Genomic DNA, 11,416 nt, shown 5'->3' on the forward strand with positions numbered 1-11,416 from the left:
TTAAAAAACTAAAGATAACCATGTCTAAATAATGAAAATGTGAAAGCAGTTGTTCACAAAATAGATAAAGCAATACAAATATAGGTATTATTTAAAAACCAAATACAATTATGGAGTATAATATCTAAAATAAAAAATTTGCTAAAAGAACTCAAGAGCAGATTTTTACAAGCAGAAGAAGTAATAATATATAAACTGTATATTTGAAAAAATATAAACTGTATTTCATCAAATTAAAAGCTTTTGTGCTTCAAAGGACAAGAAGAAAGTGAAAAAATACACCACAAAAAGGATTTGAACAGATATTTCTACAAAGATTAACAAATAGAATTATGCCCATAAAAAATGCTCAAAATCATTAGTCATTAGGGAAATGCAAATCAAAACTATGTGATACCACCTCACACCCACCAGAATGGCCATAATAAAAAAGAAAGAAAACAGACAATAAGTGTTAATGAAAATGTAGGAAAATTGGAACCCTCATATATTGCTAGTGGGACTCTTATATGGTATATCTGATTAGTAAACCAGTTTGGTAATTCCTCAAAAATTAGTGACCCAAAGACCTCAGTAATTCCATCCTATGTATATAACATTCTGTGGTAGGCTGAATAATTGCCCCCTAAAGATCTCTATGTCTTCTTAATCTCTGGAACTTGTGACTATATTATGTTAAATTGCATAGGGTATTAAGATTGCAAATTAAATTAAGGTTGCTACTCAGCTGACTTTAAAATAAGAAGGTTATCCTGGGTGATTAGGGTGGGCATAATGTAACCATAGGGATATTAAAAGAGTCAGAGGAAGACATGAAAAAGAGAAACTAGTGAGGTGGCTATGTGCAAAGCTCTGTTCAGTTTCTGTCTTGATGGTGAAAGAAGAGAGTGATAAGCCAAAGTATGCAGGCATCCTTAGAACTGGGAAGGGACAGAAGCAGAGAACTTCCAGGAAGGAGTGAAGCTCTCCTGACACCTGGATTTTAAACCAATGAGACCCATTTCAGACTTCTAAACTACGCAACTGTAAGATAATACATTTTTGCTCTCAGTCACTATTTCTAGTAATTTGTTGTAGCAGCCATAGAAAACTAATGTGATGCTCCAAATAATTATAAACATTTATCCACACAAAAATTTGTACATGAATGTCCATGGCATTCACAACATTATTCACGATAGTCAAAAAGTAGAAATAATCCAATGGTCAATATTCATAAATGGATAAAGAAAATGTGATAGATCCATTCAATAGATTTTTTGCCACAATAAGGGATGTAGTAATAGATGCTACAACATAGATAAACCTTAAAAACAATGTATTATAAAAGAAGTCAGTCACAGAAGAATAAATATTGTATGTTTCCATTTATATGAAATATCCAGAATTAGGCAAATTCATAGAGACAGAAAGTAGATTAGTGGTTCCTAGAAATGAGGAGGAGGGAAAAATAGAGCTGACCACAATGGGTATGGGATTTCTTTTGTGGTTGTTGGAAACATTCTGGAATTAGATAATGGTAATGGTTACACAAGCCTGTAAATGTATTCAAAACCACTGAATCATACACCTTAAAGAGTGCATTTTGTAGTATTTGAATTATAGCTCAACAAAGTATAAATAAATATATTCAGTTTCAAAGAATTATATTCAAGTGTAATGATACTCAAAAATAAAAACAAAGTTTTATTCAAATAAAATATTCAACTATGTGAGGAGCAGCTGCATATGGTGTATGAGGCACAAGGAGGAATTCTCTTGTCCTCAGCCATCACCCATCCATGCCAAAATGTCCACATTGCTATTTAGAGTCCAGCTATAGGCCAGTTCAAGCAGATTTGCTGCTCCTTGCTCCCTACAGTCTTGAGGCCTCTGAAGTCTGGTTCCCTCAAAAACTATTTTGTTTCCTCTTTGGAACTCACCATTCCCAGCTGTGTCTCATTGGAGCAAGGACACACAGGGAGTCTCCTGGCTCATTGCTCACAGAGTCACATTTGCTGTTCCAGGGCACCGGTTGTGGGGCAGTGCTGACATCCTTCTGCCTCCTGCAGTTCCCCAGGACAAGTTAGTCCTGTGTTCTCTCTGGGGAATCTTCAAACCCATCTTGTAGTTCTCTATTCCCCTAACCTTGAACTTAGCCTGGAGTTGGGAGGGACCACCAGTGTCTAACTCTCTTGATTCTTCTACAGCTTTTCTTTTAACCCAGTTTCAAGACTCTTTAGTTACTCTGGACACAGATAAAAATGATAGTAACATTCTCCCCAGCTTTTTGTCTTAAAACTGAACTATGGGTAATAAACATCTATCTTTATATTGTATAGTTGGAGGATAATTGTACATTACTAGTTTCTGTCATCCTCATCACACACCAAATTTGCAGGTTGGCCAATTCCTGGACATAATGCAAATCAGAAACTCATGGTTTGGAGATTTGCTCTTCACCCATATCATGCTTTAACTTAATAATTGTGCAACACCTAAAGGTTTTGTGAGATTTTAAAATAATGGCATGCTAAAATCATCTCATACTCTACAAGAATTTCCTTTCTTCAGATAATGTCACCCATATATGTCCAATATAAAATTATAACTGTGGGTATACCTGAAGAGCAGTGAAACAAATTGCTGAGCTAAGAATGAGAATGTATCCCTTAAGTTTGCATTTCATCCTCCTGTGCTACTTATTTATTTGGGGTTTTTTTTTTTTTCAGTTGCTGGCATCATTAGCAGACAAGCAATACTTGGTGCCAAAGGTTCAAGAGAAAATTTCTGTGGAAATGACATATTTTACATTGAGGCGAGTCTATAAATAAATACAGTTTTCCCCTGAAAATTAGGGAATGACTGTGATATTCGTAAAGCAAGTTGTAGCTGAGGCAACTCCCAATTATCAGATTAGCTCCATAGGGTGTTTGGCCAACATCCTTCCATGTGGTGAAAAGGGTCACAGTCTTCTCCAACTTGAGGCCCTTCATACCCTATGGGTTTCAGACCCTCCCACACACCTCTGCATGTGCTCACAGGATGACAGGAGAGAGCTGGCTGTACCTCATGTGGCATTTTAGGGGCCAGGTCTTGAGATGGTATCTATTATACTTCTGCCCATAGTCCCCTGACCTGCAATCAGTCACAAGCCCAGACAAATCACAGAGGCCTGGGAAACAGCCTAGTTGTGGGCCTTCAAGAAAAGAGAAGCATTTCAATGTCTACACTTCAATATCCATTAATTGAAATTTAATGACCAGCTATTTGAACATCAGCATTTTAGGTACTGCCATTTAAAAACACTGAATACACCTAATACTCTAAGCAGACCAGACAGAAAAGAAATTATGATGACTCACTGAACCTAAGAAGCCAAGTAAAATGGCCAAGAAAAAGGAAGCTCTGAATCAAAAGAAGGATGCAGGGAAATACATTAGTTAGAGATACTGTACACTGACATTGAAAACTCAGCAAATGTGCACTAACCAAACAGAGCTCAGTGAATGATTGCCACCATGACCAACTCTATGGACATGAGATCTTAAAGGGCAGTACATCTTAAATTTTTCACGTGGAGAAAGGCACAGAGCACTTTCATCCTCACCTAAGGGCATTTTTTTCATTGCTTTTAGAGAGAGAGGAAGGGATAGAGGAAAGGTGAGAGAGAAATATTATTGGTGGCCTCCCATATGCAACCGGACCAGTGATTGTATGTACAGCCCAGGTTTGTTCTCTAACAAGAGTCAAACCCCAAAACTTTTGATAACAAGATGACTCTCCAACCAAGTCACACCAACCAAGGTGACACAGAACACTTTTCAAAAAAAATCTCCTAAACACCCACAGCCAACTCAAAATCTCCTTAGTATAATAATTATGTGATGTGTCCCAAGATAATACCATGTAAAAGCTCAAGATGCTTAGAGCTTTCATACAACTATACAACAAAAACATTTTTTAATTCAAAAGAAATAAGCATCAAATGAATTAAATTTATATTAACAACATTAATGTAACAAATATTGTTTTGTTGAAGCTGAATCACATAAATAAAGCACTACTGCTATGAGGCAGATTCATTTAAATTATTTTTATTTTTTAATACTTTAGAAATTTTCCAATTAAAGTTGATATACATTATTATATTAGTTTCAGGTATGTGATTACACATTTATTTAACTTATAAAGTGATCACCAGATAAAATTAGTATCCATCTGGCACCATACATAGTTATTACAATATTATTGACTATATTCTAAGCTGTACTTTACATCCCCATGATTATTTTTGTAACTGCCAATCTGTACTTTTTTTGTTTTTTGTTTTGTAAATGTATTTTGTTGATCATGCTATTACAGTAGTCCCATTTTTTTCTTCCCTCTACCTTGTACCCTTCCTCCCACCAGCATGCCCCCACCTTATGTCCACAGGGACATATATGTAAGTTCTTTGGCTTCCCATGTTGCATTCTATTCTTAACCTCCCCCTCTCTATTTTTCTATCTACCATTCTTTTGCTCTTTTTAAAAGTAAATGTTATTGTTTACACTCTTATAATAGTCCCAATTTTTCTCCCCTTCCTCCCCCCTTCCCCCTGTACCATGCACAACCACCAGCATACCCCTCCTTAGTTCATATCCCTGGTTTGTACATGTAAGTTCTTTGGCTTCTCTGTTTCCAATACTATTCTTAACCTACCTCTATCTATTTCATGTGTAACAATTATGCTTCTTATTTCTTGTACCTTTTACCTCCATTCTCCCCCTCCCCCTCCCCACTGATAACCCTCTGTGTGATCTCCATTTCTGTGATTCTGTTCCTGTTCTAGTTGTTTGCTTAGTTTTCCTTTTTGTTTTTTAGGTTCAGTTGTGGATAGTTGTGAGTTTGTTGTCATTTTACTATTCACAGGTTTGGATCTTCTATTTTTTAGGTAAGTCCCTTTAACATTTCACATAATAAGGTCTTGGTAATTATAAACTCCTTTCACTTTACCTTATCTAGGAAGCACTATATTTGCCCTACCATTTCAAATGATAGCTTTGCTGAATAAAGTAATCTTAGATACAGATTCTTGCCTTACATGACATTGAATACTTCTTTCCATCCCCTTCTTGCCTGTAAGGTTTCTTTTGAGGAAACAGCTGATACTCTTATGTATACTCTTTGTAGGTAACGCTATTCTTTACTCTTGCTGCTTTTAAGATTCTCTCCTTATTTTTAATATTGGATAATGTAATTATGATGTGTCTTAGTGTGTTCCTCCTTGACAGAAATAAACCCTCAAAACCTTTGGCTGTAAAAAACCTGTGGAGGTTGCAGCATCAGGATAAACTCCCAGCATCACAGGGTCTGAGAATGTACACAAACACTCCTGGGAATCAGAGGTAGAAGAGCCCAATTTTCTTGTGGATTGTAGGGGAAGTGACTGAAAACTGGTGGATTGAGTGAGTGGTATTGTTCCCTCTCAGATCTCTCCCACACACACAGCACCACAACACAGCCAAGTGGGTTGCCCCACCCTGGCAAATACCTAAGGCTCCACCCCTTACAATGTAACAGGCATACCAAGACAAAGAAATATGGCACAAATGAAAGAACAAATCAAAACTCCAAAAATAGAACCAAGTGATGAAGTGATAGCCAACCTATCAGATGCAGAGTACAAAACACTAGAAATCAGGATGCTCACAGAAATGGTTCAGTATGGGTGCAAAATAGAGGAAAAAGTGAAGTCTATGCAAAGTGAAATAAAGAAAAATATATAGGGAACCAATAGTGAAAGGAAGGAAACCAGGACTCAAACCAATGATTTGGAGCAGAAGGAAGAAATAAACTTTCATCCAGAGCAAAATGAAGTAACAAGAATTCAAAAAAAAATGAGGAGAGGCTTGGGAACCTCTGGGAAAACTTTAAACCTTACAACAACCAAACCACAAGGATGCCAGAAGGAGAAGAGGAAGAGCAAGAAATTGAAAATGTATTTGAACAAATAGTGAAGGAGAACTCCCCCAATCTGGCAAAGGAAATAGACTTTGAGAAAGTTTAGGAAGCTCAGAGAGTCCTGAGAAAATTGGATCCAAGAAGAAACACACCAACACACATCATAATTAAGTTACCCAATATTAAAGATAAGGAGAGAATCCTAAAAGCAGCAGAAGAGAGTTCTGGCCAAGATGGAAGTGTAGGTAGAAACATTTCACTTCCTTGCACAACCAAAAGGAGGATAACAACAAACCTAAAATCAGTAAAAAATCAGAGGTGCCAGAAAATCAAACTGCATGGAACTCCAACAACTATAGAATTAAAGAAACAGTCAAACAGAACAACCATATTGGTAGGGCAGTGGATGGAGAGAAACCATTGTGAGGAGGTGGATCATGGGGGCAGGGCTGGCTGCAGTGAAGGGGCAGACTGCATGGGAGTGGCTGAATTAAGGGGAAACTAAGGCTCAGAGGTAGCTTTGGACTACAGAGGTTTCCACAGTGGAAGAAACTCTAAGTCTCACCCAAGAGTTCATTGAAAAGTGTGCTAGAGATGAGCAGGTGAGCTGCATTGTTCCCTCTCTGGTCTCACCCTGAAGGCAGCCCGGCAAGGAGGTTTGCCCTGCCTGGGTGAACATCTAAGGCCCTACCCACTTACAAATTAACAGGGGCCACAAACAGAGAAATAGGGCCAAAATGAAAGAACAGAGCAAAACCTCAGGCAGAGACCTAAGAGATAAGGATATAGCCAACCTATCTGATAAAGAATTTAAAGCTCCAATAATGAAAATGTTCACAGAACTGTTTGAGCTTGGTCAAAAAGTGAAAGAACAAATGAAAGATACCAAAAATGAAACACAGCAAAATATTCAGGGAACCAACAGTGATAGGAAAGAAACCAGGACTTGAGTCAATGATTTGGAACAAAAGGAAGAAATAAACATCCAACTGGAATAGAATGAAGAAACAAGAATTCAAAAGATTGAAGAGAGTCTTACAAGCCTCTGGGACAACCTGAAACATTCCAATATCAGAATTATAGGGGTGCCAGAAGGAGAAGAAAAACAGCAAGAAACTGAAAACTTATTTGAACAAATAATGAAAGAAAACATCCCTAACCTGGCAAAGGAGATAGACTTTCAGGAAATTCAGGAAGCCCAGAGTCTCAAAGAAGTTGGACCCACAGAGGAATACACCAAGACACATCATTATTAAGTTACCCAAGATTAATGACAAAGAGAGAATCCTAAAAGAAGCAAGAAAAAAGGAGGGTTATCTACTAAGAAGTGCCCATAAAGTTGTCAGATGATTTCTCAAAAGAAAACTTAAGGACAATAACGGGCTGGAAAAAAGTATGTAAAGTCATGAAAGGCAAGGATCTACATCCAAGAATACTCTATCCAGAAAAGCTATCATTTAGAATGAAAAGGCAGATAAACTGCCTCCCAGATGAGGTAAAATTAAAGGACTTCATTATCGCCAAGCGATTATTATATGAAATGTTAATGGGGCTTATTTAAGAAAAGGAAGATCAAAACTATGGACAGTAAAATGACAACAAACTTACAACTATCAAAAAATGAACCTAAAAAATAAAGAAAGAAAAACAACAAAAACAAAAACTAAGAAAACAGCTAGAACAGGAACAGAATCAGGGAAATCGATATCACATGGAGGGTTTTCAGTGGGGAGAGGGAGGGAGGAATAGGGAGGAACAGGTACAGGGAAAAAGAATCAAAATTGGTAGGCATTAAATAGATGGGGAGAGGTCATAAACTGTATAGGAAACAGAGAACTCAAAGAACTTATATGTACAACACAAGGACATGTACTAAATGGGGAAGCTAGATGGTTGTGGGATGCAGGGTGGAGGGAAGATAAAGGGAGAAAAATTGGGGAAACTGTAATAGCATAATCAATAAAGTATATATATATATATATATATATATATATATACTTAAAAATATATATATATTTTTAAGCAGCAAGAGAAAAAGAGACAGTTACAGACAAAGGAGTTCCCATAAGACTATCAGCTAATTTCTCAAAAGAAATCTTACAGGCAAGAAGGGTCTGGAAAGAAGTATTCAAAGTCATGGAAGGCAAGGACCTACATCTGAGATTACTCTCTCCAACAAAGCTATCATTTAGAATGGAATAAAGTGCTTCCAAGATAAGGAGTTCATCATCACCAAACCCTTATTATAAGAAATGTTAAAGGGACTTACCTAAGAAATAGAAGATCAAAAGCTATGAAGAGTAAAATGACAACAAACTCATAATTATCACCAATGAACTACAAAAAAAAAGAAGGAAAAACTTAGCAAACAACTAGAACCAGAACAAAATCACAGAAATGGAGATCATATAGAGGGTTATCCGTGGGGAAGTGAAAAGGGAGAATGAGGGGAAAAGATACAGAGAATAAGAAGCATAATTGGTAGGCACAAAATAGACAGGGGGGTAATAATAATAGAGGAAGAGCCAAAGACCTTATATGTACAACCCGTGGACATGAACAAAGGTGGGAGGGAATGTAGGAGGGTGAGGTGGGTTCAGGGCAGAGAGGAATAAATGGAAGAAAAAAGATGGGACAACTATAATAGCACAATCAATACAATATAGTTAAAAAATAAAAGAAAAAGAATAAATAAAGACATGAAGATACCTTAAATGAATATCACTAAGTGAAAGAATTCAATCTAAAAAAGTAGCATACTGTTTTATTTCAACTACTTGACATGGTGGAAAACTATGGAGACAGCAAAGTGTTAAGTGATTGCCAGGGATTGGGAATAGGAAGAGGGTTTGATAGGTAAAACACAGAGAATTATTAGGACCATGAAACTACTTGGTTTGATACCATAATGAAAGATACATGACATTTTACATTCATTCAAACCCATAGCATGTAAAACACCATGATTCACAGTGTAAACTATGGCTTTTGTTGATAATAATGTGTCAATGTACGTTCACTGACTGAAACATACCACTCTTGTGTGGGATGTTAATAATAGAGGAGGCTGTACATATGTGGGGGTTGGGGGTAGTGAGAAATCTTTCTACCTTCCTCTCAATTTTTCTGTAAACCTAAAACTGCTCTAAAAAATAAAAATAAAAAAATATGAGGGTGGTGTTCTAGTCAAGATGGCAGACTAGATAAATGCTATGCTATTCTGTTCCCACAACCGCATAAAAATTACAACTAAATTATAAAATAAACAACCTGAAGGACCATCTGAAGATTGCTGAACAGAAGTCCTATAACTGAAGATATATAGAAGAAGCCACATTGATATTGCTAGGAAGGGCAGAGAGGTGAAACAGGCTGGACACACACCTATGGGTGGCAGTTGAGATTTCAGAAAAAATATCTCAGCCACAGAAGCTCCCACTGTGAGGAGCAAGAGGTCCCAACCCCAACTTGTGAGGACACAAGTCTCCCCAGTTTAGAGAACCAATGCTAGGAAGAACAGCCCCCCACAATTGCTGACTCTGGAATTCAGCAGGGAGTCGGTCCATCTAGGTGAGATGGGAGGCTACTGTAAACCCAGTTATCTTCTTAAAAGAACATAGGCACAGATGCAATTGCTCTCAGTCACTCACCTTAGGCTCTAGAGGAAGAGTAGAGGCTCAAAGGAAAACAGAGACACTCAGAGAGAAACTTACCTGTGTGGATTCAGGGCAAGTGCTGGAGGGATAGACAACATTGTTCCTGTGTTGAGCCCTCCCATGTATGGCCAAATCTGAATCTGCATTAACTTGGTGAACACAATTCACCTCATACTGGTAACTCCCTGAGGCCCCACCAAAGGCTCTTACAGAAGCCTTGCAAAACAGCAGGCAGGTGGATGCAGATCCACAGCCATGGTAGAGCCCCCGCCCTGCAGGGTTGACTGACTCTCTAAGAGAAACATGGAGATGCTCCTGCAGAGGAGAGCAGCTGAGCTCAGGGAGACAGCAATCCCCAGAAAAACTTAACTCAGTGAGGGGAAGAACTATCCTGAAGAGACTCTGAGAGTCCCCAGCACCTAGGATAACAAAGAGGGAGAAAGTGGTGTGTGAGTTGCCCTAATTGGTGCACCTCAACGATCGCACAACTAGTGGACTGAAGGATTAGGCTGGGTGCAGAAGGACACAAGGGGCCAGGCAGCAAAATGAGGAACTGGGTGGGAGGCTGGGCATCTGCAAAGAGTGCAACTCAGACCTGGCCCCATCCTGGCCAAAACACAGAGAGAGAGAGAGAAGAGAAACCAACCTTTCCTCAGCTTGCTGCAGCCAGGAAGACGAGCAAAACTGGCTTGATTGGTTTAAAGCCAGCAGGAGGCTTAAAAAAATTATTCTTCCTTTGTTTTCTTCTTTTTTATTTTATTTTTTCCTTCTTTATTTCTTTTTTTTACTCCTCCTTTCCTCCTTCCTTTTTATCTATCATCTATCTATCTGTCTATATCTATCTATCTATCTATCTATCTATCTATCTATCTATCATCTATCTATTTATTTTCATGTAACTGTTGTTCAAGTACCATTTTCTGACTTTTACTCCCATCCCAGCCCACGCTCCTCAGGACTCCCCACCTCCCTCCCATTTCCACCCCCCTTAGATGTTGTCCATGTGTCCTTTATACTAGTTCCTATAAATCCTTCCCTTTGTTCCCTGAAATTCCCTCCCCCATATCCTCTGGTCACTGTCAGCCTATTCTCTATTTCAGCGTCTTTGGTTATATTTTGCTTGCTTGTTTGTTTTGTTGTTTAGGTTCCTGTTAAAGGTGAGATCATAAGGTATTTGTCTTTCAATGCCTGGCTTATTTCACTCTGCAAAATGCTTTCCAGTTCCATCCATGCTGTTGCAAAGGGTAGGAGCTCCTTCTTTCTCTCTGCTGCATAGAATTCCATAGTTTTTTGATCCATTCATTTACTGATGGGCACCTAGGTTTCTTCCAGCACTTGGCTATTATAAATTGTGCTGCTATGAACATTGTGGTGCACAGGTTCTTTTGCATTGGTGTTTCAGTGTTCTTAGGATATAATCCTAGCAGTGGAATTGCTGGGTCAAAAGGCAGGCTATTTTTAGTTTTCTTAGAAAATCCCGTACTGTTTTCCATAGTGGTTGTACCAGTCTGCAATTCCACCAACAATGGATTAGGGTCCCATTTTCTCCAAAACCTCTCCAACACTTGTTATTTGTTGCTTTGTTTATGATGGCCATTCTGACCAGTGTAAAGTGGTATCTTATTGTGGTTTTAATTTGTATCTCTCTGATAGCTATTGATACTGAGCACCTCTTCATGTGTCTCTGGATCTTCTGTATGTCTTCCTTGGAGAAGTGTCTGTTCCAGTTCTTTCCCCACTTTTTTTATTAGGTTGCTGTCTTTTTAGAGTGGAGTGGTATAAGTTCTTTGTGTATTGTGGAGATTAAACCCTTCTCTGAGGTATCATTGGAAAAT

The sequence above is a fragment of the Artibeus jamaicensis genome, unplaced genomic scaffold (assembly GCF_021234435.1).
Source record: "Artibeus jamaicensis isolate MK-2021 breed Jamaican fruit bat unplaced genomic scaffold, CSHL_Jam_final contig_399, whole genome shotgun sequence".
Taxonomy (NCBI): Eukaryota; Metazoa; Chordata; class Mammalia; order Chiroptera; family Phyllostomidae; genus Artibeus; species Artibeus jamaicensis.